We start from the raw sequence: 27371 nt of genomic DNA on the forward strand, positions 1-27371 counted from the left end.
AAAAAACCACCCATAACACATTCACACGAGGTCCAAGTACCTCTCGCAGCATCACTGAAGCAACACACAGCAAAGCGCCACGTAAACTCAAGCCTCCCACTACAAAGTTACTTCTCTGGGATACCTGGGAAAAGCATGGGAAGCGACAGCAATCCGGCTGGCACCAAACAGTCAAAATCCCCCAAATCTCCAGAAAAACAAAAACTCACGCCACATCATTCCTCCACCCTATGCCTCTCCTTTTACAACGAGCTGCGATGTTTCTTTTAAAGTCCCTGTATTTAAAGCCACACGACGAGCTGCGCGAAGTCCCACAGCGATGGGGAAGAGGAAGGAGCGAGCGGAGCTTCAGCCCCGGAGGGGAATGGGGACCCGGGCACCTCGGGGTTACCTGTCCGCCGGGCAGAGCCGCCCATCTCCTCCTTGCCGCCCGCCGGACTCTCTGGGTACAGGCGGCGATCCCGGCCCGGGCATGTGTCGCCGTCGCTGTCGCCCTCGCTGTCACCGCCGCTCCCCCCGCCTCTCCTCGCGGGGCGGTGCCGCCGCCGGCGCCTCCCTGCGCGCTCCCCGCCCGGACTCACCGCAATCCACCCACCCCACCGGCTTCCAAGCATCCCTCCCCGAATTTCTGACCGTGCCCTGGGCCATCCCACCTTTCAGCATCCCCCTCACACCCCACCCCCACCCACCTTTTCCCTCGGAGCATCCCCAGACTCCCAAACCTCTCCCAAACCTTTACCCTTCCCTGGCCGCCTTCCTCCGTCCCTATTTCGCCTAAAGCATCCCCCGATCAAATCCGAAATCCCGAGGGGGTTGTCCCAGAGGCCAAGGGACAGAGGGGAAAGTGTGGGCAGAGAGCAGGGGGGGTTGGCAGCACCACCCTGGAGAGCCCTGGGTGAGGGTGGAGCTAGAAAGGAAACTACGTGAATGACTAGAGGCAAAGGGAAATAAAATCAACAGCAGCAGCAGTGCCACGTAACACTTTTTCTTGGCTGCATCTCCCAACACTTCTTGGCTGCACCTCTCGGTGCCCAGCAAGGGAGCCAAGTGTCCCAGCTGAATGTTTCAGGCAAGGAAACTGAGGCAGGATTGGGTAAGAGGACTTGCTTACCTGGCATGTCTGCAGCTGAAACAAGGTCTCACACATGTCTCTTCAGAATTCTGCCACAACATGGCAAGGCAGATGCTCCAGCTTGTTTGTGGAGCATTCTGGGTCTCACACTCTACCACACACCTTCCCAGAGATTTCATGGATGTCACCACTCCTGCCTGTCACATTTAACCACTGTTGAGTACAATATCACCACATGAGATGCAGAGCAATGAATACAAAAAAACCTCAATGTAATGATAGAATTTATTTGCATTCCATGACTATCATTCTGATCAACAGAAATTGCACGTTACCTAAGAGCACAGTTGACGTAGACACTCACTTCCCATCATCCAATGAAACTTGGTGATGCAATCCTGTTGTGTCATTACAAACCAGAAATTGTCATGTGTATGTGGTAAGGGTTTTGAGCAGCATAAACACTCATTCCACAAACCACTGGACAGAAACATGAAGAAAGCATTGTAAAAGCCATTACTCCATTTCTTTCAACCAACTCCAGAGAAGATAAATCCACAGATATGCACAGTCACACTTGGATCTACAAGATGAGGAGCAAGGACCTACACATCAGCAAATTATTGCATGGACACATGAGCAATTTTACAGGATCAGGGGAAAAAAAAAAATAGAAAAAAAAAATGGCAAAGCTTTATTTTGCCTCCCTACTCATTATTTTTGAACAGCCAGATCTTAATTTTCCAGCACAGCCTCAACCACAACACTTACTGCAGTCACTGTTATATCCAGAAGTATGCAGCAACTCCTGAAGTGCATGGAACTGTCTGAAGTTTGGCTAAACTCTGAGCAGAGCAATTTTACTCAGCTCGGGCAATCAAGAATTTAAGCAGAAGCTGGCTGAGAGCAGAAAACTAATCAACCACCTAGAGTGAAAACAGAGAAAAAAGAAAACTTTTGGCACTAATATTTTTGTCCTCCTTTCATCTAGACCAAGAGAGGTGTCAGATTGAGATAATAAAGTCTGGAAGAAGAACAACATAGTATTTAAAATACTTCTCTGATAATTTTGTCATCCCATAAAACATGTATCAAAAACAGTTCTGTGCATGTTTTGTCAAAGACTAGAGCCAAGAGAAAAAAAGCTGTAAATATGCCCAAGGGTAATCAAATAGAGAAAGCTGATTTTTAGAGTAGCAAAATAAGTAGCCTGTGTGTGCCTCTGCCAAAATAAAATGTAGCAGTGCTCCTTGGATGCAACAGGAAGAAGACAAAGATACAGAAATTAAATTCACCAAAATGAGAAAAGCTTGCTATGAGTTAGAGGCAATAAAAAGATAAATCAATTAACTAGTACAAGAGTACACAAATACCTACTCTTAAAAAGATTAACTTGAGATTTTGTTTTTTTTTGGACATCAAATAACTACATTAAGTTCTGTGTAAATGTTAATGTGTCTTTGGTGATAACTGCTGCAGCTGCCCTGGAACATGCCAGTTACCAGAGCTGTGCATGGCCTTTTTATTTTATCCCACCAGGACCGTGTCACTGCTTTTATTTGTCATTTAACAGTGCACATGCAACAGCTGGCAACCAGTACACATTCACTGTGTGCCATGTTGGGAAAAAGCAAAAAGACGGGACTGGAGTGAAAAGAGGTGCAGACAGAGGTGAAAAAGCTTCCTCCATAACTGTATTTGTTGTAGTCTTTCACTCAAGACATGGCACTGCAAAGAGATTCTCTGAGTGGCAAGTCACACCTGGTTTCTACTTCCCTGGAAGGCTGGTGGATGGGGTGACTCAGTATTTATTTAATCTGCTCATGATCATCTTTCCTCTATTTGATATATTCATGGTAATCTAAAGTTTTTTTTTTCTAGAACACTCATAGCAAATAGACAAGAAATCAGAACCATTGAGAACTTGTCCTGTCTTGATGTTATACTTGAAGCAGTACACCAATTCACTAGCGTTTACATTTACTCCTCACACTTTTAACAAATGCTAGTGCTTATTTTACTTATTCAAAAACTAATAGCCTTTAACAATTCCTGTGGACAGTTTACAACACTATACTGATACAATAAGTCTGAAAAAAACACAATAAAATAGAGAGATATCATGCGCTACTGTCAGACCTCCAGTTTTATTGCTTTTTGTAGATATTTCTCAGCTAACTGCTGCGTGCTTTTTTTTCAGAAGTGAGACAATGTCTCACTCTTTCTAAAGTGGAGTTGCAAAGAAAATCCTCACCATGTGAAACAAAGAGAAGGAATGGGTGAAATTAGCTCAGATTTGCTGAGAGCTGCTGCAAGGACAGTGGTGGGATGCTATCTAAAGCCAGGAGATGCTGAATGTCAAGGTTCTTCATGTCTGTGCTGGAAATGTCAAGGCTTTTCACTCCTTCACTGCTTACCAAGAAAAGAAAGGGAGTATGATACTGGGCAGATCCGCTGGGGAATAACTTCACATCACTGTCAGTCTAGGGAGGAAGGGACATGGCACTTTGGATATATCACCAAAGCCCTAGTGAAGCCAGCAAAATATCCATGTGAAACACCACGCAAGCCAACCAGAGCTTATCTTACAATTGTTTCCAATACACTCTAAAGCAATCAAAAACCAAGATATTAATTATTATAGCATTATCTCCTTCAATATAGGACTTGGAGATAAACATCCCATTATTGGAGATTAAATCCCATTGTAAAATGCACTATCAAAAAACAAATGCATATTTGAACACACAGCAAACAAAATCATTTCAAGAAGAGAAATTTAAGTGTGTAAATCTAATGCAGATTCCTTATTACCTTTTCAGAATCATTCACACGGAGCCACTGTACACTTTCCCTTCATTCATACATATATCTTCTAGCTTTTATTAAGGATGTCATTACCAGTTCCTTTGAGGGAAGAAGAGAAAAATATATAACTGAGAACCACAGTTGGCATTCTCAAAGCCTACTCATCTTGTGTGAATGTCTCATTTTCTGATGGGGGAAAGAGAAGTTCTCTTCTCAGCAAACTAAAAACTCAAATTTTCTCCCTGTAGGCCAACAGCTGAAAGTAAAAATTACCTCATCAGCCTTTATTAAAGCGTGGCCAATGCAGATCAATGTGAGGGTGTTTAAAATACTGCTTTTAGCTGCAGTCCTAATCACAGGTAGTGTATACAGTAACACAAGTCTTCAAAACTCAATCAGATAAAAACCATTTGGGTGATTCTTCCTCATGGCTCCTATCTCAGCTACAGGTAGGTGTTCACTGGAAACACTACAAGAACCCCCTATCATAATTCTAAGCAATCCTGTTTGCACCTACCTATTCACCACCACCTTTACTGACTCATTTACAGAGTTTGCTTAATAAATTGCTTTTGACATTTGTTAGCCTAGGGCACAAACCCTCAGGTATGCAACTGATAAAGGCTTTTAAAAAACCAAAGGTGAAGAAATCTCATGCAAGATTTAAGTGTTTTGTTTTGGTTCTTTTATTCCAAAGTTGGACACTTGGGTAGAAGGACTCACAGTGACCCCAACACAGAGAATTACAAGTCTCTAAGATGCAGCTCTTTTTTCCTTGCAGCTGAGCACCTGCTTTACAGGCAGAATTTGGAGCAGGACCAAGGGTGTGCTTGTTCTCCAGGGCTGAGAGTACTGAGCCATTCCCAGAATAAAAGCCAAGCTAGCTGGAAGGTTTAACACAACCAAGTGATTCTGTGAAACTACACAAAAAAAAAGTACTGAAGACCTTAGGAGACTTAAGCATGTCAGTAAACTGGGATTAAGGCATGAATGATGATAATTAGTCACTGTTTGACTACTCACTTTCAACCCCAGCAGATTACCCTGAAAAAACATCTACTTTTATCCACATAGTGTCATTATGATTCACCTCATGGGCTAAACATGTTATACATCATTCAGGGATGGAGTCTCTGGCTCTGAAACATCACTGACTGGTTTTTGTCTGAACAGCGGAAATGCAGCCTGGTGAAATGTGAGCTTAAACTACAAAGAAATGAAACTATCACAACCTCAAGTTTCCTCTTCTCTCTTTTTCAGTCACCTGCCCACGTTTGTGTGCAACTCAGCCACTTCAAGCCATTCTGTACTGACTATATTTTGATAAGCTATACCTGGTGAGAAAGAAAGAAGATGTGAGACAATTGTTTCAACCTCTCAGGATTTATAAATAGCTTTTAGAAACCATTTAAGCAAGCTGCATTTTGTGACAGATCCTGTAATTTAATGCCTATGTAGTCATTTTCCTGACACAGTTCATTGAGCAGCAACGCAGAGGAGTGTTTCTTGTGCAAAAAATGTACTGTAAGTATGTTTGAAAGTTCAGCTTCTGATTCTCCTAAAGATTTGTGCAGAGACATGCAGTGGATGGATGTGCTCCTGAGAGCAGCTGACATCTAGAATAAAAACATACTCAGAAAATTAAATAAGGAATTCTATGCAAGAATTGCCAGTTTATCTGCATTAATCCCTTCATCCTTACCCATCTCGGAAGTAGTGTCATAAACATCACTAATATGAACAGAGTTTTTGTTTTATGGTTGGCTCAAAGTTAAATAGGAAAATGTTGACAGCCAAAGGTATACATTATCCTTTTTCCCATTATCATGGGAAAAAACATGCAAACACAAACTACAACACTAATACAGTGTGCTATAGACAAGTCCTTGATCTAGAGAACAGGGACAGGAATTCAAGAGTTGCACTCTGTTCCAGACTCTGCCAAGTAAGATATTTTTACTTATTTTTCCTATTTTCAGAAAAGTGTATCTTCAAAACAATATTCTTCTCCCTTTCACGGCCTCTGTCGGAACTGACATTTGCTCAAAAATTATTATATGAGATAAATAAAGGAAGGAAAAGTTACACATTAAAAGTTCCAACACAAGCACTGTGTATATCAATAATTGATAGCTAAGCAGCAACCTTTACATTCCTCAAAACTCACTTGGATGAAGCAAGTCAATCTCTTGCTCTCACTCCAGCTACTGTTAATGCCTTTCTAGTACAGCATGTATCACTTCATTATAGTACAAAAACTCATTGAGCCTAAATCCAAACTCCACAAGCAGGAGCACAGCAGACTCCACATTTTATTAATAGATGTTTCCTCTAAATTGTTTAATCAGACAGACTAGAATTGTTGGCTCTGAAGGATATCACCTTTGTCCAGACTTCCAGATATTGAATAAATAATGCAATGTTGAGGGTACTGGACCAGAACAAGGGTTCACATGTTGATGTGACCACAAGCCTACTTGGAGAGTTATCACTAAGTGAGTTATCCCACCAGCAAATAAGACTTGGTTCTAAAACACACTGACTTATGGAGCCTTTCATCTTGTAATTTCAATTACTTTTTAAAACTAGAAAGGCCCAAAGGTGAGCTAAGAACTACTATAACTAAGCTTAAATTTATTTAATGACAATAAGGAATGCTGATGGCCACTAATGGTGGCCGGCCTACAAAGTCAGGCCACTTGTCACATACAGCCTTAGAGCCACAAGTAGATAGGTAGATAGGATCCCTAGAAGTCTTGGCAGAGGTATTAAAGGCTATCATGCTTCCTATGCCAAGGACAGCTGCACTTGCCCAAGAGGTTCCCAACTCCATCTGCTCACTATCACCCCATGCCAGACATCATCATGCACAGATCTGCCAGCAGAGCTGCAGCTGGGAGATCTCATTAATTCTCTTCTGTCAAAAGAAACTGCAGTAGCAGAACTCTATTAATTAAGGTAGTTCACCTTCCTCCCTTGCCTGCTGCAGTCATGTCCTAAGTAGCTCCTATAGGTGCATCTCTACTGTCCCCACATCCCTCTCCTGTTCCGAGCTGCTCCAAGTAGCTGGAGATGATTAAATCAGGAGGTATAATAAAACTCATCAAGCAGAGCAGAGTTCCTATGCTTCAGAGTGTGATAGGATCAGCAAGGTTCAAAACATTAGTTGGATACCTGCCAAGTGTTATCAAAGGCTCTTCACACCACATGGATTCTCTCTCTGCTGCCAGCCACTGTTCCTCCAGACAGCTATTTCTATCAGGAGAGGTACTTTGCAGAGGGAGGCCTGACAGTCTTCAAGGCCAATCTGTCATCCAGGCCATCTTCAGAACAGCCTGATAGGAGGGGAGGAAATTGTGTCAGAACAAGGAAATTATAAGAATAACTGCCTATTTTTGTAACTCTGGATTTGTTGGTACTGGATCATTCCACTGATCCATCAATTTCCCTGCCCTGCCTCAGGCTGGGACCAATATTAGAGCTGAGGGGAGTGAAAACCCCAGAGTACACATGTGCTCCATTGCACAATGCTGGAAGTTCAGGAAAAATTTTCTCAGCAGCTTCAGGAATGGTTACATTTGCATCTGAAAGCACAATACCTAGAAGCAATCATTCTAGTTGTGTTTTTCCTGCTTCATCAGACTGTGTGCTTCACAATATAAACAGTAATGCTGAATTCAGCATCCCCTGAATTCACAGATGGCGAGTGCCCATTTCCCAAAGCTGTTGAGCTCCCTTCCCCATTCTTTTCGGTTATTGTAAACAATTAAACATTAAACAATTTGCCAGCCTAGAAAAAACCTACCAGTCACCCAAGGCAAGGAATTTTCTCTGTGAAAAGGTGAAGATGATTGTAGAACATATTGGTGGAAGAAACACAGGGTGGAGTCTGAAGCTCTGGGGTAAGGCCTCAGCTGCTATGATTTAAAACAGCCCCTGAGGCTGCTCTAATTTACTTTGGAGCCTTTCCTGGAACAAGGTTGAACATTTTGCAGACAGGACATTAAACACGCAAGCTTTTTGCACAGGCAAAAGTAAAGGAAACAATCCCTGAATGTGAGATGTTAATCCCCCCTCTTTAAAAACCCAGGTGTTTTGACTGAGAGCTTAAACTCTTGCTTAAGTGACGCCAGGTGAAAACCTCACCTCTGTGTACGCAGCTCAGTTCCCTTTCCTCTAGGTTTGACAGAATCCAACTTGAGTGTAAATAATTTGAAAAAGCATAGAGCAGCCCCCGTTATAACATAAAAATAAAAAATGGGTGAAATTGCAGTGTTGAAGCAAGAGGAAGCACTTAGCTTTGTGAGCAGTCATTAAAATTCATCTCCCAGGTGTCTGAGTTGTTTATGGAGGATCAGCACAGCCACTCAGCCCCTATAAACTACAAGTGCCAGTCTAGAGATTTACAATACTGCAGCCTTAAAAAAAAAAAAAAGCCTCCTCCTTGTCTCAGCAGTTTAAGGCTGATCTAAAATGAATATTAAGTATTTTGAGCTTACTTCCCTCCCTACCCCATGATAAACTCCACAGGTTACTGTTAAGGCTTTTTAATTATCTATTAATTAAGATATGAATTATCTAGCAGCACCAAAAGTAGAAAGTGATGTTTCTAGGTAACAGCCAGAGATGACAGCCAGGTGTTTTATACATCCTGCTTCAGCACTGCTGATAGGAGATATACAAGCACTGATAAGTTGGGAATAAAAGCACATTCTGTTTTGCAGGGGGATATGAATAAAAGGTTAGGGCACAGACTTCACAAAACAGATTCTTACGTCTGTACAGTTACCATCCTCAGTGTCTAGAGCTAAGATACAGCAAAAGAAATCAGGAAGAGAAGAACAACTTGTTCAGTGTGGGTGTTTTAAAGGACTTTCTAATGCTTAGCATAACACATGCACTTTTATGGCATTTCTATAAATCACGTGGCAGTATGTTCCAACGTTATGTGTCATTTAAGCATCTTGCTGTGCATTTTCTCCATGAATTTCAAATTGATGCAAATCATATAGTAACTCAGAAATATTAGACAGCCAAATTAATAGCTATTTGGTTCTTCAAAAAACAGGATTTTTACCACTGTAGAAAGATACTTGCTCCTTAACTCCTCTGAATGTTTTTAAGTACCTAAACATGTTCCAAGTTTGCAAGAGAAATTTGTCCTTCACAACACGACTGCTGGTTCAGGAAAGTTCAAGTTCTCCACTCATTGCATGGCCATTTATAGGACAAACTAGAAAAGTTTTAACATTGTAGTGCAAGTGTGCTGCTGTATTGTTTGCTTAATAAAAGCATATTAACTCCCTGCAGACTCTATCACAACGCAGCCTCAGCAAAGTGCCTTATTTTTTAATAAAACCTGGGAACAACTGAAAGTAATTCCATATTTTGTCCAGTTCAGTAGAAACCAGAGCCCCAGATCTCCCACAATTCTGAGAAAAAGTGTTTCCCCACACTAACTTTTAAAACTTGCTATTAACATAGCCAGAATTTCTAAGTTGCACACTGTGATCTAGAAGGATCTTAGACCAGGAGGGTAAGACGAAAGCATTTTTACTTTCCTTTTCAACCTCACAAACAATTTCTAAAGCCAATTTTTGAGTGATGGGAGAGAGTAGATAGGATAAAAAGAAAGAAAAAAAGTTGTCCAGCAGTAACACAAGAAGTTAAGAGCTGACAAAGCAGGCAGGCAAATCATGCTACATCTACTCCTAGCTGGAACTGTGCTGCAATGGAGGCATTTCTGGCAGCCAGCTGCTGCTCCAAGTCTGCTTCCACCTATGTTTTACAAGAACTGAAGAACAATTCTGTGAGATCAAGAACCACCCTAAACCATTTGCTGGAAGAGAGGAGTATCTAGAGGAAATAAGGAAAGTTCATGAGAGCTTAAACCTCTTTTTCAGCTGGAAAAACAGAAACTACACAAGCATCTATATGTCTGAATATAGTGCAAGAAAGGGTCAAATGGTGCCAGTCAAACATCAACTTAAATGCCAGTCAACAAGTACTGTTCTCAATATCCTTGAATGTCAAACAGTACAATTCACCAGGCACCAGCTGGTAAGTGCTTTTATTTGTTTTCCTATGTATATTGCTTTCCAAGAGATGAGGCACTCAATTCTGCTGAAGACCAACTGTGAAATTATAATTACACTGGTACCTAAGTGGAGCAAACTGGGAATCCTTTCAGACTCTGATCTTGGAAACATGCAAGCAACCTGGGAAGTTACGTAGGGGACTGTGGGTAGAAAGGGAACATGTAATGGGTAAAGAGAATAGGTATTTGTTTTATGATACAGTACAAGTTCTTCTTCCTACCAGCAGTAGATATCTTAAAATCTAGTTTAGGAGAAAAGGTAGATCATATTGACCCAGCTTAGCAATCACAGGCAGATCAGAGAAATGTGCACAGCTTGTACTTGCTCGTTCGAAATTGCCACAAAACATCCTCATGGTACTTTGGGACTCATTCTAGATCTTTCATAGGAGACCACAAGGTAAAGAAAAGAGTTCCCTAGACAAAGATCAGATAAGAGCATTAAGAAAATTTTATCTTCTAGATTCCTTTAGCAGGAAACAAGTAACTTAGTAAAAATAACAGATTGTCCATGAAAGTAAACCCTTGTGTCTCCTTAGAATAAGAGTTAGAATAAAGAGAAGACTATAATGATCAATGTCCAATATTGGCATCAAAGCTAGCAACCCCCAAAAGCAAGCAATATTCTCCAGCCAGCATCTGAATTATTTTCCATGCACAACCTGACTTATTCTACACCATTTCTCTTCCTGTGGCCAATACTCCAGGATATTCCAGAACTAATTGAGGAGGAAAAAAAAATAATCCGAGGCTATAATAAAAATAATCCGAGATAGAATCCTCATAGAAAAAACAAAGATACCCTAAGAACCAGAATTGAAATGAGCAGGGACTTCAGCATCCTCACACGTACCTGCTCCACCTGGAGAGGACACAGCTCCTACCGTCTGATACCCTGGTCCAGGGCATGGGAATAACATAGGACCAGACAGTTCTGCTGCTCACTGTGGGACAGCACAGGGTGAGTTACTGCAACATACTGCAGTTCCTTTTCATACTGATGTGGCTCAACTAGATTAATTAAAAGATGCCTTCATGTTACCCTCCAGCCTTTCTAATCCTGTACTCAGTGTATCTTTCTTCCCCCGTCACTGCATTTGGCAGTAATTTCATTAAACAATAAATTAAAATATTATTCTAGAGCCTTTGTTTCTCCCATGATTCAAACAAAACTCTTCCCAAAAAGCCTTTTAATCCTGCTTTTCACTGAGCTCTGGAAACCCTCTCAGTGAGGCTGTCCCGCTTTGCCAAGTTTTTGTATCATTTGGAAAAACCTGAACTGGCTGCATAAATTTGAGTGCCTATTTTGTCTGATGCAAACTGAGAAGCAAGTTTTCCTGAACCTATCTCCTCTGTAGCTATGAATGAGAAGCTGAAGTCCAACAGCCTTTCCAGCACTGGTGTCAGCAGGAGGGAACTCTGCCTCCTCCGCAGCCCCCTTCAGAGGGTACCTTCTCAGCTTGGTCCACCTGGAGTGCAGATCTCTCTGCCAGGAGGTAACTACTTCCAGCATGGAGCTGTGACACGGATAACTTGAGGAACTGTATTACTTTCCCACAGTTTAGGTATATATATGCAGAGGACCCCACTGATCATATCTTAATCCCAAGATGGTTTCTTCAAATCACACCTACTCAGTATAATTATTGCTCCTGTCCTGGCACCCAAAGACAGAGCAGGTCAGCTAGGTCAGAGCAAGTCACTTCCACCTAAAGTGAGTTTCCTTTCCAAAAATTATGTATTAACACTTGGATTGAATCTGCCTCTCTGAAAAAGGAGGAAGTTTAAAGTATTTCCCCTTTTTTGGTTCATAGTGCATGGGAAACACACAAGAGTGAATTACTGCTTTGTTTGCCTTATGAGTATTTCACACAGCTGCATTTTCCAAGACTGTAAAGGAGAGGAAAGTCTGATATAGCATAAACATCCTTAATGCTCCCAAACTGACTCTAATTTGTGACCTATCCAGAAAGGAACTGTTTCACCACCATCTTTTGTACTTTTAGAAGAAAAAGTGAAAACCTGTATGCATATCAAATTAAGTACTATAGTTTTTTACAGTTATATGATATCTAAGACTACATTTACTTTTGGGTTTTAAGGATCAAAATTTCATTCTTCCAGAAGGAAATAAACTTCCTTTAAAAGTCTGAAACCTCAAAAGCCAGCAAAAAAACAGGCAATGAATGAAGTCTAATTGAAAAGTGAGGCTGACAACACTGATTTTCACAAATAGAATACTAAACATTTAAGAAGATGCTCAGCTGATACAACAGTGATATAACATTGAGAATGCTGTTTATAGTACAGGTAGTTAAATTGACAGCATCATTAGGAATCTCCCAAATTTCATTACAAAACTTCAGAATTGTTTTTGCGAATACTCTGTTTAATTGAAACTAGGAAAGTTATTGGGAAAGGTATTTTTATACCACTAGAAGCATTACAAACATCCTGTACAGACTACAACATTCATTTCCTCCAATAGCTGTAGCAAAGACTTCAAGGATAAACCTTAAGAGCAAGGGAAAACAGTATCAGGAATAGTACATGCACAGTTTAATTGTGACTGTGCTTTCAGTAAGGCAAATCACCCTTTGAGTCATTCTTTTCCTCCATGCTCTTCTTTATTCAGAGTCTGGTGCTCCTGTATGAGTTAGTAAACTCATAAAAAAAGCATGAAATATTTCTCCTCAGTGTTGGCAATACAAAACAGACTTGATGGAAAACTTTCCTTCTCCTCCCTCTGAAATTAGGGTTTTCCCTCTCTTCCTTTGCTTCTCAATTACAGAACACCACATTATAGTCTTGTTAGAGCATATTAATGTCTCCTGGTTACAGAGCACCATGGATTATGTTGCCTGTAGAAGTGTTAAGTGGATGTGTCAAATACATTACCATTTTAGGTGATGTGAGCATGTGAACTCTGCAGAAAAATAGCTTGCCCTTATTGAAAATAAAGCTCGGCTCCTTCCCTTGTTTGCCTTGAACAGAGATTGCTTTATACCTGATGAAACAACTTGAGAAGTTTGTTAACCTGTACTAATTACCACATCACCTGATTTCTTTCACTTTACCACGAAGCTTCTGTGCCTATAGCACTCAGGAGAGCAGCACCACTCTTTACACGAGGAAGTACAGACACATCCGGAGAACCTTCTGCCATGAGGCTCTAAAACCCTTGGCACAGGCTGGTTTCTGGGTACCTCTACTTTTTTGGCAGATTTGTGTCTGATGCTTGCTGTTCAGACCCAAAGATGTCCATTTTTGTGGTGGGCACCAAGAAAATGGGCTTAAGGCTGTCCTTGTCTCAGCATTAAGCAAACTTTCCCTCAAATCATCAGAACCAAATCTGGGAACCTGTCAGTTCCATAAGCCCCAAGTACAGTCAGAAACAGGACAGAAATTAAATCAAGACACAAACTGACTTAAAGTGAGTCTCAAGTTAAACCCCTAGGAGAATGCAGAGCACATGAAGCATGAGCCTGAATACCAACTCACCCCCATCCAAGACTACTAATAAACAGATCCCAGGGCCTTATGGCAGCCAGGAAACATTCTCCTGAGTTATGGAAACAGCCAGCAAAAGTTCAGCAAGAAGGACAAGCAAGAAGGACACCAAAGAACAGGGTCTGGGCACAATTCAGGGGAAAAGTCCAACTATAGACTTACTGAGCTGATCAAACTGGACCCTGGAGAAAGGGAGGTGCATCAGCAGCTCATCCAAACCCTTCATGTTCCCAACTTGGCATTGCACTGGGGGAGCTGAAAGTCTGACCACCAGAGGGAGAGAAGTAAAAGACTTACTATGGAAGTTAACAGTACACATATAAGAAGAAAAAAGAACAGTGAAACTTATCAAAATGTATAGGTAAGGAAAGCCCAGAGTACTTGTGCTGTCTGCTGTCCAAGCATTTGTACCTTCCCAAAACCAGCAAAAGGCTAGTCAGAGGATTCATCAGGCTTGCTTAGGAATAGGATTGTAAGGTTAATCTCCAGGTCTTTTCTTAAGGAAAAAAAATAAAAAAATACACTACATGCAAGCAGCTGGATAAAAGAGAGCCAACATGTCTGAAAAATGCTTATTGCTCTAACAAAAAGTTCTCCCTACCTCTGCTGCTGCAAAGATTTTTAAATTTTTTATTGAGGTCTTAAAAAATGAGCAAGTTCAGAAGATGCTGGGGAGGGGGGAGCAGAAGTAGAGAGTGCTTGTGGGTAACCAGACACAGCTCATTTTCCTGAAAGGAAAAATCATCATAAAGTTTGACATACCTTCACCATACAAGTTGAAAGCCCACTGATGGGAAATTTGTCAGATACCAGGAGCAGACCATGGGAAGTGGGCAGAAAAGAAGTGCAAGAGGAGCAGAGGCCCAGATTATCATGAGATGGTGCCTGGGTACACAGTAGTTTTTCAGGATACTCAGCAAGAAGCTTCTTCTGACATGGATTTTTCTTCATGGCTTTGAACACAGATATAAGCACTAATCTTGATCCATACCACCTGGCAAAAAAATTTCTGTCCTTCTAGACAAGGAGAGAAACCATGAAGATTTATAGTCAAAATCCATTTTGGGTTGCACTGGTTTTCTTTTATTATAAATTAATAGTGAGAAAAAGAAAACTTTAAAATTGGCAATGGGCTCTTTATTCAATCCAACTGTTGTTAGCTGAAGATAAATATATCTTAACTCTAATATATAATTTCTGACAAACTTGAAAAGACAACAGAAGTGTTAAACAGGCTTGTGGTGATATGCAAGAGCTACAGCCAAAAGTTACAGCTTGTACTGAAGGAATACAACACATCTGTACGACTATAGCTTCAGGTACCCCTTCCTACAGGACCAGCATAAACCAGCAGGGTGAATCACTCTGCATGATGAGTCATTTAAATAAATTGTGCTTTATTATTTCCTACTTAAACCAGTAAATTGCTTCATATCTAGGAAATCGGGATAATTAAGGAAGATACTCAAATTGTCTCCTTTAATCCATTTACAAGGAAGGTAAAAAAAAATTAAAAAAAAAAAAAAAAGCTTCAGAGTTCACAGGCCCGGCGGTGTTTTGCCCTGCTTTCCTGTATGACCACATTCCTTCATGCAAGTGCTCTGCCCATGCTGATCCAAACTCCTCCTGTAACTCCTGTCCTACACTAATAATGACTGCACACACTGCACACACCTTCCCCTTCTGCTGAGCTGGGCTCACTACAGATTCTGCCATCATCTTTTTCTGCTTGCCAAAAAATTCTCATCCTTCTAGGAAAGGAGAGAAATTGTGAATTTTTGTGGACCTGGAGATAAAATTCATTTTGGGTTATGCTGTTTTTCTTTTATAATAAATGATTACTTGCCTCTCAGCCTTGGTTATGGCTCAGGCTGTGTGGCCACCAGTGGGTACTGGGATGAAGGCTGATGTGATGCCAGAAGGCTGTGATAAAACTTTCATTCCAGCCCCAGTATTTCCAGTTTAGTTTTATTTGAGAAGCTTTCAAGTGCTTAAATACTTCAACCCAAGGGAGTCAGTTTTTTTAAAAAGAGGTTCAGTTCCTTAGCTGTCTCCAGATAAATCCTTGGCCTCAAAAGGGAAGTCATCCTTTGCCTCCATGCTTTGGTACCTTCGTTAAATTTAAGTGTCCTTTGCTTAATTTTTATCTAGACTTCGAAGAATTAGTTAGGGGTTGATTTCATACCATGTTTGTAGAGTACACAGTCTGACAGAGCCCTGAAGCTGTACATGACAAAGTGAGCAGACTGAAGTATGGATGCTCCCAAATCAGCTCGGTTTCCACTGTGCCTTTAATTCATCCTCAGAGAGATAATACAACTGTGTTTATTAATTTCCTTGAAAATCCGTGCAACTTGATGTAAACTTACTAAAAGTGTCTAGAAAAGTTTGTATCACTCCCAACTGATTTGCCTCCTGCAGAAGCAGAGCAAGGACACAAGGAGTGCTAGAAGTTTTTGGTTGGGTTTTTTTGTTTGTTTGGTTTTGGTTTTGTTTTGGTTTTGGGGTTGGTTTTTTGGGTTGTTTTTTTTTTTCTTTTTTTTTTTTTTTTGTTTGTTTGTCTGTTTGGGTTTTTTGCAGGATTTTTTTTGTTGTTGTTTCTTGGGGTTTTTTTGTGTTTTTGTTTTGTTTTCTCTGGGGGATGGGGTGTTTTTTGTTTGGTTTTCAGTTTTTTAAGATACTTACTCCTTGTACCAGACTGACTTCGGATGGGGAAACCTGTTTGGTTTTTGCTGCCGCTGTGTGGCCAGAGAGAGCAAAGATGCTCGAGCAAGCTGCTGCACCCTGGCACTTAGCTCCATGTGGAGTTAAGGATAAGCTATGAGGATAAGCTCTGCCCCCTGCCTTTTCTTATACAGATGACTTATGTAGTTTATTTGCAGGCAAACTGAGCTATTCTTGAAGAAATATAAGTTTTCCTGAGGGGAAGGATGAGAAATTAGGGCCTATGTCTCCCAGTGAGAATAAAGCAAAGTCTGATGTTGATGGAAGCTCTCGGCATCCTCAAGGAAAAATTTTATTCAGCCCTCAGCTCCACAGGTGAAAGTCGTGCTTGCCAGACTCAAAATAAGCACAGGAAAATAAAAAAACATCCCTTCCCCTCTGCAACAGAGTTGTTAAATAAGAGTCCTCACTGTCTGGTAGCACTTTCTCTTTTTGTACCTACCAAACAGTTCAGTATTTTTGTAATTCAAATATAAATAAAACCTCTCCCACCACCAAGTATAACCATCTCTGGGGTAAATCACATGAAAATGTTGAACAAGACCAAAAACCAAATCAGCTGAGTGCAAAATGGTGCAGAAGCAAAATAAAAACCTGTAATGCAAACACAATATTCCAGTGAATATTAGCATTGATGCACAGAAACACCTAAAAGCGTCTTCCAGACCCCATTTTGGCTCTGTCATCGAGGGTCATCTATCCCCCTCTGAAACCCCTCAGTGTAACCAAATCTACATGAAGTATCTGACCAGAGGCCACTCACCAGTTCCCATAGAACCCCTGGCTGCTGAGGAACAGTGTGAAGCAAAAGGCAGAATCTCAAAGCCATCCAGTTCCCTGTTCCTGGGGCCAACATGGGGTGAACAGAAATGCAGAAAATTGCAGGCGATAGGAACAGACAACGTGAGACTTTCCAAGGGCAGCTGCTTCCTTTTGACTTCTGAACTTTTGCTTCTATTTTAATAGCAAAGCAAACCTGTGTTTTATACAGCTGTAAGGAACCAGAGCATTCCTCTAGCTTTGTCAAGCTCTCCCACAGCTCATTAGCTGTAGTACAACACAAGTGGGTTTAAGATGCCATTGCAAATGCCCCTAAGTTTAGGGTCAACAGAACCCCTTCCTTCTCATGATTTAAAGCAGTCTGAAATGTGTTTTAAATCACACTGTACCTGACATGCTACACAAGCACTTCTACCAGCCCTTCCTATCACTGCCATCCATGGTTTGCTGCTCTGGTGAAACAAACATCTTTGGAAACCCAATATCAGAGCACATGGGTTTATGTTAGAGAGCCATTCCTTATCCTAGCTTCTAGAGTGTAAATGGCTTTTTGTTTAGAAAACAAGTCTTGAAATCCTCTCATACAGCTATGATGCTCCCCCATTTAATCCTGCCTGTTAGGTCTGATCACTTACTCAAGTATTTACTTCATTATTTTTCCACTGCCTGACCTAGATTTGACAACATCCCAATATCACTGATTAAAAGACACAGGACACCCATCCTTGTTGGGCTTAAAATTACCTCTAAGATAGAACAAAAAAAAGTTCTGTCTTAAAGAAATCTTGCCCCATTAAAGCAGAAAACTTGCTGGTAGTTTATCATTCTTCCTGAAAGCTCAAGCTTTCTGTTACAATCAGGCTTTTCCTGTCAAAACAATGTTTGCATGAAGCCTGCAAACAAATGTTCAGAAGAAAGGAGAAGAATGAAAAGCTTAATTTGCAGAGACCTTTTAAGTCTTAGAGCAGCAATTCCATGCATCATCTCCCATCTGGCCAGTGTTAAAACTTTGAAAGTGATGGGCCTGAAATACTACAGAACCTAAAGTGCTCAATCATTTCTTTTTTTCAGGGTTCAGTATTGGCTCAAATTCAAAATGCAGGCAGTTTATCAGCTGCTACTGTGTTTTTATGATGCACAGTTCAGAGAAAAACAGTTCAGATTAATTTTGGAGAAAGCCAACACCTGCAACTCTGCTATAAACTTGCTTGGCTCCCTTTCATCCTGCAGGGATGTCAGAATATTTGAGATGCTTGCATCCAGTTTTTAAGCAAAGAAACACCCCCACTTTGTAGTGGGGAAGCAGTATTTTCTGTGTCCAGTTATTTAAAAATTACAGATACCTTTATCATTTATTGTCTATGAACAGTTTTTTTCTGATAAATATTTGGCATTGAATCACATCATTTTGATAAATATGACAGTGGGCACAAGTACAAATATTCCCCAGGAAAAAAAAAGTGAGTGCTGTAACTCAGAGAAAAATGGTTTATATATATGCAAGATAGAAAAAAAACTCTCTCAAATTTAGCCACCCATTGGCAAGTGAAGGGAAAAAAATAGTTTGTTGTTTCTTTTTTTTTTTCCTACTCCAACATCATGCTTCTGCTTTGGCATTATCTGTACTAGTAATGGTCTGAAGATGGAGAATTTATTTATAATATTTCCTCCAGTTAAGGGGAAGAAGCCTCTGGAAGATTTGTCCAGCAGAATTACTAGACTTGCTTGGTAAAACTAAATTACTTCATTGATTCTCACAGACATCCTCCTTCCCTTTGAAGTCCATGTGAAGAGGGAGGCATAAGGACTGAAAAATTGGGGCCTAAATGTATCTGGAAAACAGACTAGGAGGCTTGATTACATTTTCCATGGAGTTACCCTGTTTTATTGCATTGCAGTCCTGGAGAATTTGATTAGCAATTTCTCTTCTTCATTCATCCTCATGACATCTGGATTTCAAACCTCTGATCTGTATCTGCAAACATGCTAATACAGATTCCAGCTAGGTCTTGCTGCTCCCCACTCCTGACATGCTAGAATTTAAGTGTCAGAAACTCCACTTTATTCACAGTTAACTCATGCAAATTGCCCACAGGCAACAATAAGGGAAGCCCAGAGTAAACCTGGACTGAATTCAGAGAGAGGTGCGTGAAGCTTTTTATTTTTGCAAGGGTTTTTTTGTGGTGTTTACACAAAATGAAATGTTACCTCTAAAAACTGGAAGATTTAAAAGTGAATTTCATTAATTTTGCTACTTGGATTTATCTGTGACATGGACCCTATCTTTAGGCTCACACAAGGTACATGGGCACTGCCAGGTCCTTCAGCAAAAGAATCAGAGTTAAGATCCCCTGAAACACACATCAACACAGAGCAGATACCATGCTGGAGATAGTGATGATAGTTTAAGGGATAAAAGCAGCTCTACAAGGATATCAAGAGTGCCAACACCAAAAGCCAAGGAACATCCTCAACTACTGCTGTTATCTCTGCGTGTTGTTTGCCACATGGCTCTTTTTAAAGACTGTTGAGACAGAAAAGGGAGAAACTTCCTGACATCCCCTACCACCTGAATATTAATTTTGGTTTTCCAGGCTATTTCTGGGACTTACACAATTCAAATTTCCATTGCTTCCAAAGATTTCTAGTAGTACCTTTAAACCTTACCCTTATGCAGTACTGCTGGTACCACAACAAAGACAAATCCTCTCCCTTAAAACCACATAGATTTGAAAGTTCAGTCTGCTAGGTTACAAAAAAATGCTCCAGATGCAGATCCCCTTGGATCTGAGGCTGCTCCCATGGTGCATACAGCAAGCAAAAAAAGGAGGTGTGGAAAGACTACAGGGCACCCAGCTGAAAAACAGCTCCAGGAGGGACCATGAGCAGAGTAGCTTTACAGGTGCTTAGCTGCAGGGAGCATTTGCTTTGCAAAGCTAAAAAAAAAAAATCAAAAAACCATCCAGAAAGGGTAGTTTGGGGTTACACCACCTGCAAAGCCATGGGAAGCTGCAGCATCTGCTTATGGGAGGCAGAAAGAAGCTGGAGGGCTTCACTTCTCAGTGCACAAGCAAGGTGCATGCCAGCAGATGGCATCGGGAAACCATAAATTCATCTGCAAGGTGCAGGGCCCCAGCTGCTCCTGCTGCCTCCAGCACTGCCTCAACCCTTCAGCTCCTCCAGACAGCACAATTTGAGGAGGCAACGAACAAATAAGTAGAATTATTCTGCATTACCCTTTGCACAGGGTTTTCTGCTGCAGCACAAAGATGCTCCAGCTCCATCTATTTACATCCTTCCCCTGCTTCCTATCTGCAGGGAGGGAAGAAGTGGGAATTTGATGGGTTGCCTGCTGATCCGTGGAAAGAGTGGCATACCAAGGGTGAATTTTACTTTTCTCAGCCAGCCCAGCAATCTGCTCACTTGACTCAGCTGCAGGAAGTCCATGATGTGAATTTGGTCTCAGTATACCTGCACATAGGGGAGGGTAGAGAGGCTTGTAAATATTGTGGTTGAATTTTAATTCGATTATTTTTCTTTATTTGCTCTGTCTTTAAGTACTCCTTCGTGAAAATGCCTCTCCTGTTTATCATATCACAGAGCACCTCAGCTCACATTTCCACAAAGTGACACCAATTACTGACAAAAGGTGGGAGGGAATCACTTTGCAAAGTATGGGGAATATTTTGTTTCCAACTCATGTCCCACAGCAAAACGCCAACAGAGCTCGGCCAATAAAGTGCCTCAAAACTGTTCCCAGCAACTGCTTCAGAGGCTGGGCTATGGGAAAATGCTTCCTTAGTGACAGCAAAGGGCAAGATCGGGGAACAGAAGAGAGCAGCTGCAGGGCTAAGCCTTGGCCAAAAGAAGCTGTATTTACAAGGTCACTGAATTTCTGAATTTTATCCATTCCAGATCCTGGTCAGTCATCTTCATCAAATCTTAATAAACCACTTCCAAATCTTAAAGTCTTTTTCTCACATGACTATTTCCTTCTATAGATTACTGTATGGATTATTCAGAGGGCTTCCAGTTTTAAGGACAGCAATATTTACATTTGCTGCTGCATTCCTCCCTCCAGAGCCATGTCTTGGGGCTTTTTAGGAGTATGCCTGAGCAAACACAACTCTTTGTATAGACTTAGAGAAGAGGTAACTCAAGTAAACACTGTGTGACTTAAAACCTTGAAAGCTAATATTTGGCAAGCTCTTGTGTTCACAACTTCGGAAAGGCTTGCCTCTGGAAATAAAGCAAGAATATCTTCCCCTCGAAGAAAAAAAAAAAAAAAAAAAAAAGTCCAAGTGGCAAATGCACACCCAGTACCAACACAGGAATTCCTCACTTCAGACATTATCCTAAGCTGGGAAAAACCATACCCAAATGCAAGTTTTGTAGAGCCAGGTTTTACAGATGCAGACCCCCAGGACAAGACTTTAAAGAGCAAGCTTTTTACCTGTCTGATCTGTATGGGCAAGTTGCCCCATGGCTTGTGAACAAGCTGAGTCTCAGGCACTGCAGATGCACGTGGACTGGAGGCAGCCAAGGCTGGAAAGAAGGAAACGAAGCAGTTGATATGGCAGGGAAGTTGCTGTATGTCTGGTGGGCCATAAGGATGCTCCAGTCCTAACACTCTTGTCCTCAATAACCCAAGACAGGACCCCCAGTTTCAGCAGATGTGCTATAAAAGGTTGCATTTGTGGAGGTAGCCCCAAAATTTTTTTGCAAACTCCTATGATTTCATCTCTCTCTATATGACATCCCAGTATTGCAACACAGCTTTCAGTTCCCTACATGAGAGATAAGGGGTGAGAAATGGCAGCAAACAGGCCCCAGCCCATAAGAAGTGTTCACAGTACCTTCCTCTTCCGTACCCCTACTTCTCAGCAGTTTACAAAGGCACTCAAAAACCAGTAGCATCATCCCACTTTCCAAACCTGAAAACAAAGACAAAGAAAAGGGGATGGGCTGTGCCCACAGCTCGGCTGGCAATCTGGCTAGAGCAGATCTTTCCAGGTGCATTTACTTGGCCCCACTGTATCTTTCAAAAGGAGCAAAGCCCAGAAATCTTTCTTCTGCTTCCAAACACCTCAGCTGACCAAAAAAGGAACACAAACATACTTTTCCCAGGAGTATACCAAAAATTACACAATAAACATAATTCTTCCAAGCTATCTCGTTCGATTTACAAACCAAAGGGGTCATAATCTGCAGAACAGCTGCTCTCAACTCCATGGATATCCTGGGGATTAATTTTTCACACATATTAGAGAGAATATTTACCTATTTTCTGCACTTCAGTGGACTTGGGTGGACTTTGTACTCAGTTCCAGCCTTCCCAGTGTCCACTTAGAGTTGCTCTCAAATCACAGCCTCTAGTCAATGTCACTTCCACTGCAACACTGCCTGGATCACTGTAGCCCAGAGCCTTCTGTTGAGGTCTGCACCGGGACAACACAAATTATCCCAACATCACAACCCTGGCAGGCTCTCCAGGGACCTTCACAGATGTTTTGGAAGCTATTTTGCAGCAATAGCTTCATTAGGAGAACTCAACAGGAACTCTGCATTCCTGTGTCCTTGCAACCCTTTTCTGCCACACCATAGCAATGATAATTCTTAATTTTGTTTGCTGAGTATTTGACAGGAAGAGATGAAGAGCTGATCATACAGAGGCACTGCTAAAAATCCCATGTATAGATAGCTTTACACAGCATTCACTTTTACTCTCCAGAAGGGCCAGCACTTGAAAAAGAGAAATTATCTCCAGCATCATAAACAGTTCCACACCACCATTTTCATTTAGACACTGGAAAGAATGGTTAGAACAGCCTTACTCATGAGGAAATGCATTCATCTTTCCAACACAGAATAAAGGAGCACTAGCAGCAACCAGAAACACCTCCTCGCATGCAGGTATTTGCATAAGCACAAAAAGCTCCTGGCATCTCTCCAGCCTAAATTGCTCTCTCTTTGATGCTGGATTCCATTTACCTCATGTAATGGCCCATTGGTTTGGTTGTCAGCAAGAACTGGACCTGAGGCGCATATTTTCAGAGGTAGATGACTAATTCCATTAAGTGGAAGCAACAGAAAGTGAGATCCCTCTGTGTCCTGGACATGAGAGGGAGAGAGGGATGGAGCAAGGGAATTTTACTTACCAAATAAAGTTACTTCCAAAGTCTAGTTTGGAAACCTTGCCACAGATAATCATGGAAGTGATTTTGCAAGTATTTTGAAGTTTATGTTCACACAAGCTCTTCAGAAACTGCTAAATAAACCCAAACAGATAGTTTCTGGATTACTTCACCTATCCACACCTGGTTTGGTGCAATTCTTTTTGGTATTCTTTTTGCCTTTTCTTAAAGTATTGCAAAGTCCCCACATGGTGCTTGTCTCATGGTGAAATAGATTTTCTTAGGTGGCCCAGGACTTCACTAAGCAGAAGCAGCCTAGATGCAAGGATTCTCTCAAACCTTACATATAAATCCTGAGAAATTAATTTGCTCTTTATTCTCCTTAAATTATTGATATTCAGAGCATCAATAAAACCTCTTCCCCAAACACCCTCCTCAAAGCTGTTTTTCCTTGTCAAAAACTCAGTGATCCTTCCATCCAAACTGCAACCTTGACACCCAAGGAAACTTTCCACGCTACTCCCCAGTCCTGTAGCCAAGGGATGATCTTGTCAGGCACACAAGTCAAAAGCAGCATCTGCTTGGCAGCCATCACTTGCAAGTCTGGACAGACTGACAAGAGTAGAGTCCTTGGGGTAGTTACAAGGTTCCCTCCAGGAAGACCCCACCTTCATATCAAAGCCTAAACTCCAGTGTTTGAAGTGTCATGGTACTGAGGGACAGGCAAGAATACATCCACTTATATCAGGAGTTCAGAGCTGTTAAGAACAGCAACTTGGTTGACTCTGAAAGAACATAGAAGGGAAGAACAACACTAGAATCTGTTTTTGGAAGGATTCTTACAAAGCATTTCTGCAAAAATTCTTTAACTGGTTAATTAATCAGCTCTGGCCATAACCCTGTCATTTCTGCTCAGAGTCCTTACATATATAGAAGAGCTACACACAGGGCAAATTTTAATTTCACATTTTAGACGCTGGAACAAAAAGCTCCCAGGAGGCATATCACATGATTTTCACATCACCAGCCTGTCTCTCAACATTTATAACAGCAGAAGAGCTGGGTAGAGGGTTGGTAGTAGGAAATTAATCCTCTGTGTTTCTACACTTACACTTCCAAATACAGCCACATTTTCTGCCTCAAAGCAATTAAATATAAGCCTTAGCTTGGAGCAGAAGATATCCTATGCTTTGATCTTGCTGTGACTTGGCTGCAATTTCCCACAATTGAAGCTTTTCCAGTATATAGGGAATCCTTGACATTTCTGCATGAGTGGTCAAATGCAAGCTCATAGAGCAACCATCACTTTGAGGAAGCACAAGGCTCCTAGGGCACCTGACTTTCCAGTAATGTTCAAAACTTCCTGAAAAATTATACCAAATAACCCCTAGCCATATCTCTAACCCCACCTTTCACTGTCTAAATTGTGCTCTTAGGTAGTGCCAGCAAACTGAGCATTACTGGCCTCTGGGATTACCCTTTTTGGCCAAACTACTTTGCTGCTGTTTTGCTCAGCCTGTTTTGGGGATATTGCTCATTAAAGAGTTTGTTTAAAGAAAGGGGAAAGAATCTCCCTTGCCTTTGGTTTTTTTTTTTTTAATGGATCAAATGCAACATAACTCCAAGCTTTCTGTGGCTAAACCCAGTAAGTACAGGTAGCTAAGGTATGCTGGCAGGCAGCAGATCACCACTTTATAAACACACATTACTCACCCCACAGCAACCAAGCAACTCATCTCTTCATTTCAGCTTTCAAATGGTAATTAATGACAACAGCATGAAACATTTCATCTAGTAATCCTTCCCTCAGTGGCCACATGCTTACAGAGGGGAAAAATTAAAGTTCTAGCAGTGCTGGGCAAATGCTGCCTCTACTCCACACCCAAATTTCTGCTCTGCCTCCCAAAAATCTGCTTTTATTTCACGTCAGTCATCACTGTGTGTTTAGAACAGAAATGCCTAGCTGGGAAACAGTCATGTATATTAGCAATAGGAACTATTAGAACTCAATCAGCCTCCAGATCCTAACTAGCCTTTGAGAGTTTACTATGATCTATTCTGTATTCAGATCCAGAATCACTGCTGGATTTGTAAGACCTATATACCTGTGCCTGAATTTCCACAAGTTTGCCAACATCAGAAACTAATCAAATCACATATCCAACCCCCAGCTCCTTCTCAAGTAATCATTTTTTCTATCCCTATGTTTGGGCTCAAATTCTACATTTCTGAGGTTCCATCATAGTTCCTTACAAAATAAAATAAAATACTCCCTAGCCACCTTCCTTTTTCATAGCTCATATGTGACTTGAATAGCACAGAAGGCCAGAAGTTTTACAGCTGAGAACTACAATCTTTGGTTTCAGGATACGAGAGATGACAACTTCAGAAAATCCTATTTTCATTATTATGAATATTACTGCAGGCAAACATTAGATCCTTGAATCCTGTCATGGATGTTGAAGGATGCTCTCAGACTCATACATCAGACAAAGGAGCAGCAGCTGGAAGGGAGCCTATTGGGACCAGCAGGTTTCACTAATAAACTCTGGCTAGTGCTAGTAGCAAGTGACAACTGTCAGGCTCAGGGCTTCAAAGCCAGGCCATGAACAAAAAAACAAAAAAACAAAAAAAAATCAGACCAGGGATCCTCTCATTTGATTAATCCAACTTAGTGCCTTTGGTTCTTCTCCCTACACAACGTGAGACGGGAAAGTCAGTGCAATTCAAGAGAGAAGGAAAAAGCAGATCTGGCTTTGCCTTTCCCACAGACAGCTCTGCCAATGCACCAGCACCAGCTCCAATTCCCAGGAGACAGGAGTTTGCAGCAGACAAATTTTCCCTTCCCTGGCACTTCCTTGGCAGCCTCACCAGGACTCAGCCCAAAGGCTGCAAGAACCCATCCTGATTAAACTGCTGTCACCCCTAGAGAGCTTTCTTTTTTTCAAGGAAGAAATGGGGCTCCAGTTCCACTGTCAGGAAAGCTGTCATCTTTGCCTGAACAAGCAGCCAGTCTTATTCTCCACAGGTGCCAGCTTTACCCCTACACATTGACAAAATTCAGCTTTTTTGCTCTTCTTCTGGCATCACAGCTCACTGTCAGTAGCTCTTACTTTCATCCCATTTTATGGTTCACATGTGCAGCATTGTCTTGTTCACATTATGAAGGCCCAAACACCACCTGCCACTGGTTTGTGGGTTTTTAATCTGTCTGTTCTAGTAAACCATGCTGCCATTTTCTAGCCATCAACAACTCATGATTTCTGGTTGTTTTACCCAAAGCTCCATATCCTGAAATCTTGTCCGAGAAATATTGTCACATTATAGCCCTTCTATACAGGCATAGACACATTCCTTGCTACAAAGAGAAGGGGAAAAATCCATGACAGATTAGGACATATGGAATCTCTGTTTATGGATAAATCATTTTTAAAACTTCCCTCTCTCTCTGAGTCATCTGTGAGTTGCTGAAAGTGTCCTGTCAACAATAGTTTATTTAAATACAGAACTAATTAGCATTACTATGGCAGACTGGAGGAGCAGGATTACAGCTAGGAGACATGAAAAAACTAGGGATGCCACTTTAGGAAGACTAGGGAACAGAGGTTTGCAGATCTCTAGCCCAGAAGTATACAAATTGACCACCTTCCAAGAATGTGAGAATAAATTATTTTTTTTTTTAACATTTCTTCCATTACTAATAATATTAATTCAAAATTAAAAGCCTTAGTCCTAATTTGTGTTAGCTTGATATTTGTTTGCATTATGAATTACAGAGTAGAGCCAGGTCAGATTCTTCTGCTTACAGTCCACTTGCTAAGTTTCAAATCTCAGCACGACAATGTTAAGTTCAGATTTGCAGTACTACATAACCATTTAAAATTTTGAGAAGTCTAAAATATCCCAAAACATTTATATTCCATATTTGAAGATTAAAGTCAACTAAGTTTTAAACCAAATTAAATTGATACAGCCTCTGTAAATTACTGAGCATAGTACACAAAGCTACTCCGGGACTTGCACAGACCTTTCGTCATTAATAAGTGGAACAAGATAATTACATGCTCCAGTAGCTCATAGGGGTCTAGAAGTTATCACCACATAACCTGCTTTGTAGTGGAAGAAGAAATCATCTTTACTAGAGCTGGGAGTATAATTCAAAGACATTTCCATAGATACATAAACACTGTGAAATGAATTTACGTGATGTGTAGGCATTTCATTTTCAGGGCTGCTAAAGTGTTTG

General features: G+C 41.1%; 1 protein-coding gene and 1 long non-coding RNA gene across 4 annotated transcripts in view; one reads left to right on the top strand and one right to left on the bottom strand.

The window, feature by feature from the left end:
• MCTP2 (multiple C2 and transmembrane domain containing 2) overlaps positions 1–665 on the bottom strand; it is a 116121-nt gene extending 115456 nt beyond the window's left edge. For both annotated transcript variants that reach the window (XM_071754266.1, XM_071754267.1), the window contains exon 1: positions 392–665. The gene's annotated coding sequence lies outside the window, so the exon portion shown is untranslated. The remainder of the gene's footprint in view (positions 1–391) is intronic.
• The window catches only part of LOC139800807 (uncharacterized), a 369707-nt gene that overhangs the window by 222169 nt on the left and 120167 nt on the right, over positions 1–27371 (top strand). The gene's annotated exons all lie outside the window — the stretch shown is intronic.

The sequence above is a fragment of the Heliangelus exortis genome, chromosome 11, assembly GCF_036169615.1.
Source record: "Heliangelus exortis chromosome 11, bHelExo1.hap1, whole genome shotgun sequence".
Taxonomy (NCBI): Eukaryota; Metazoa; Chordata; class Aves; order Apodiformes; family Trochilidae; genus Heliangelus; species Heliangelus exortis.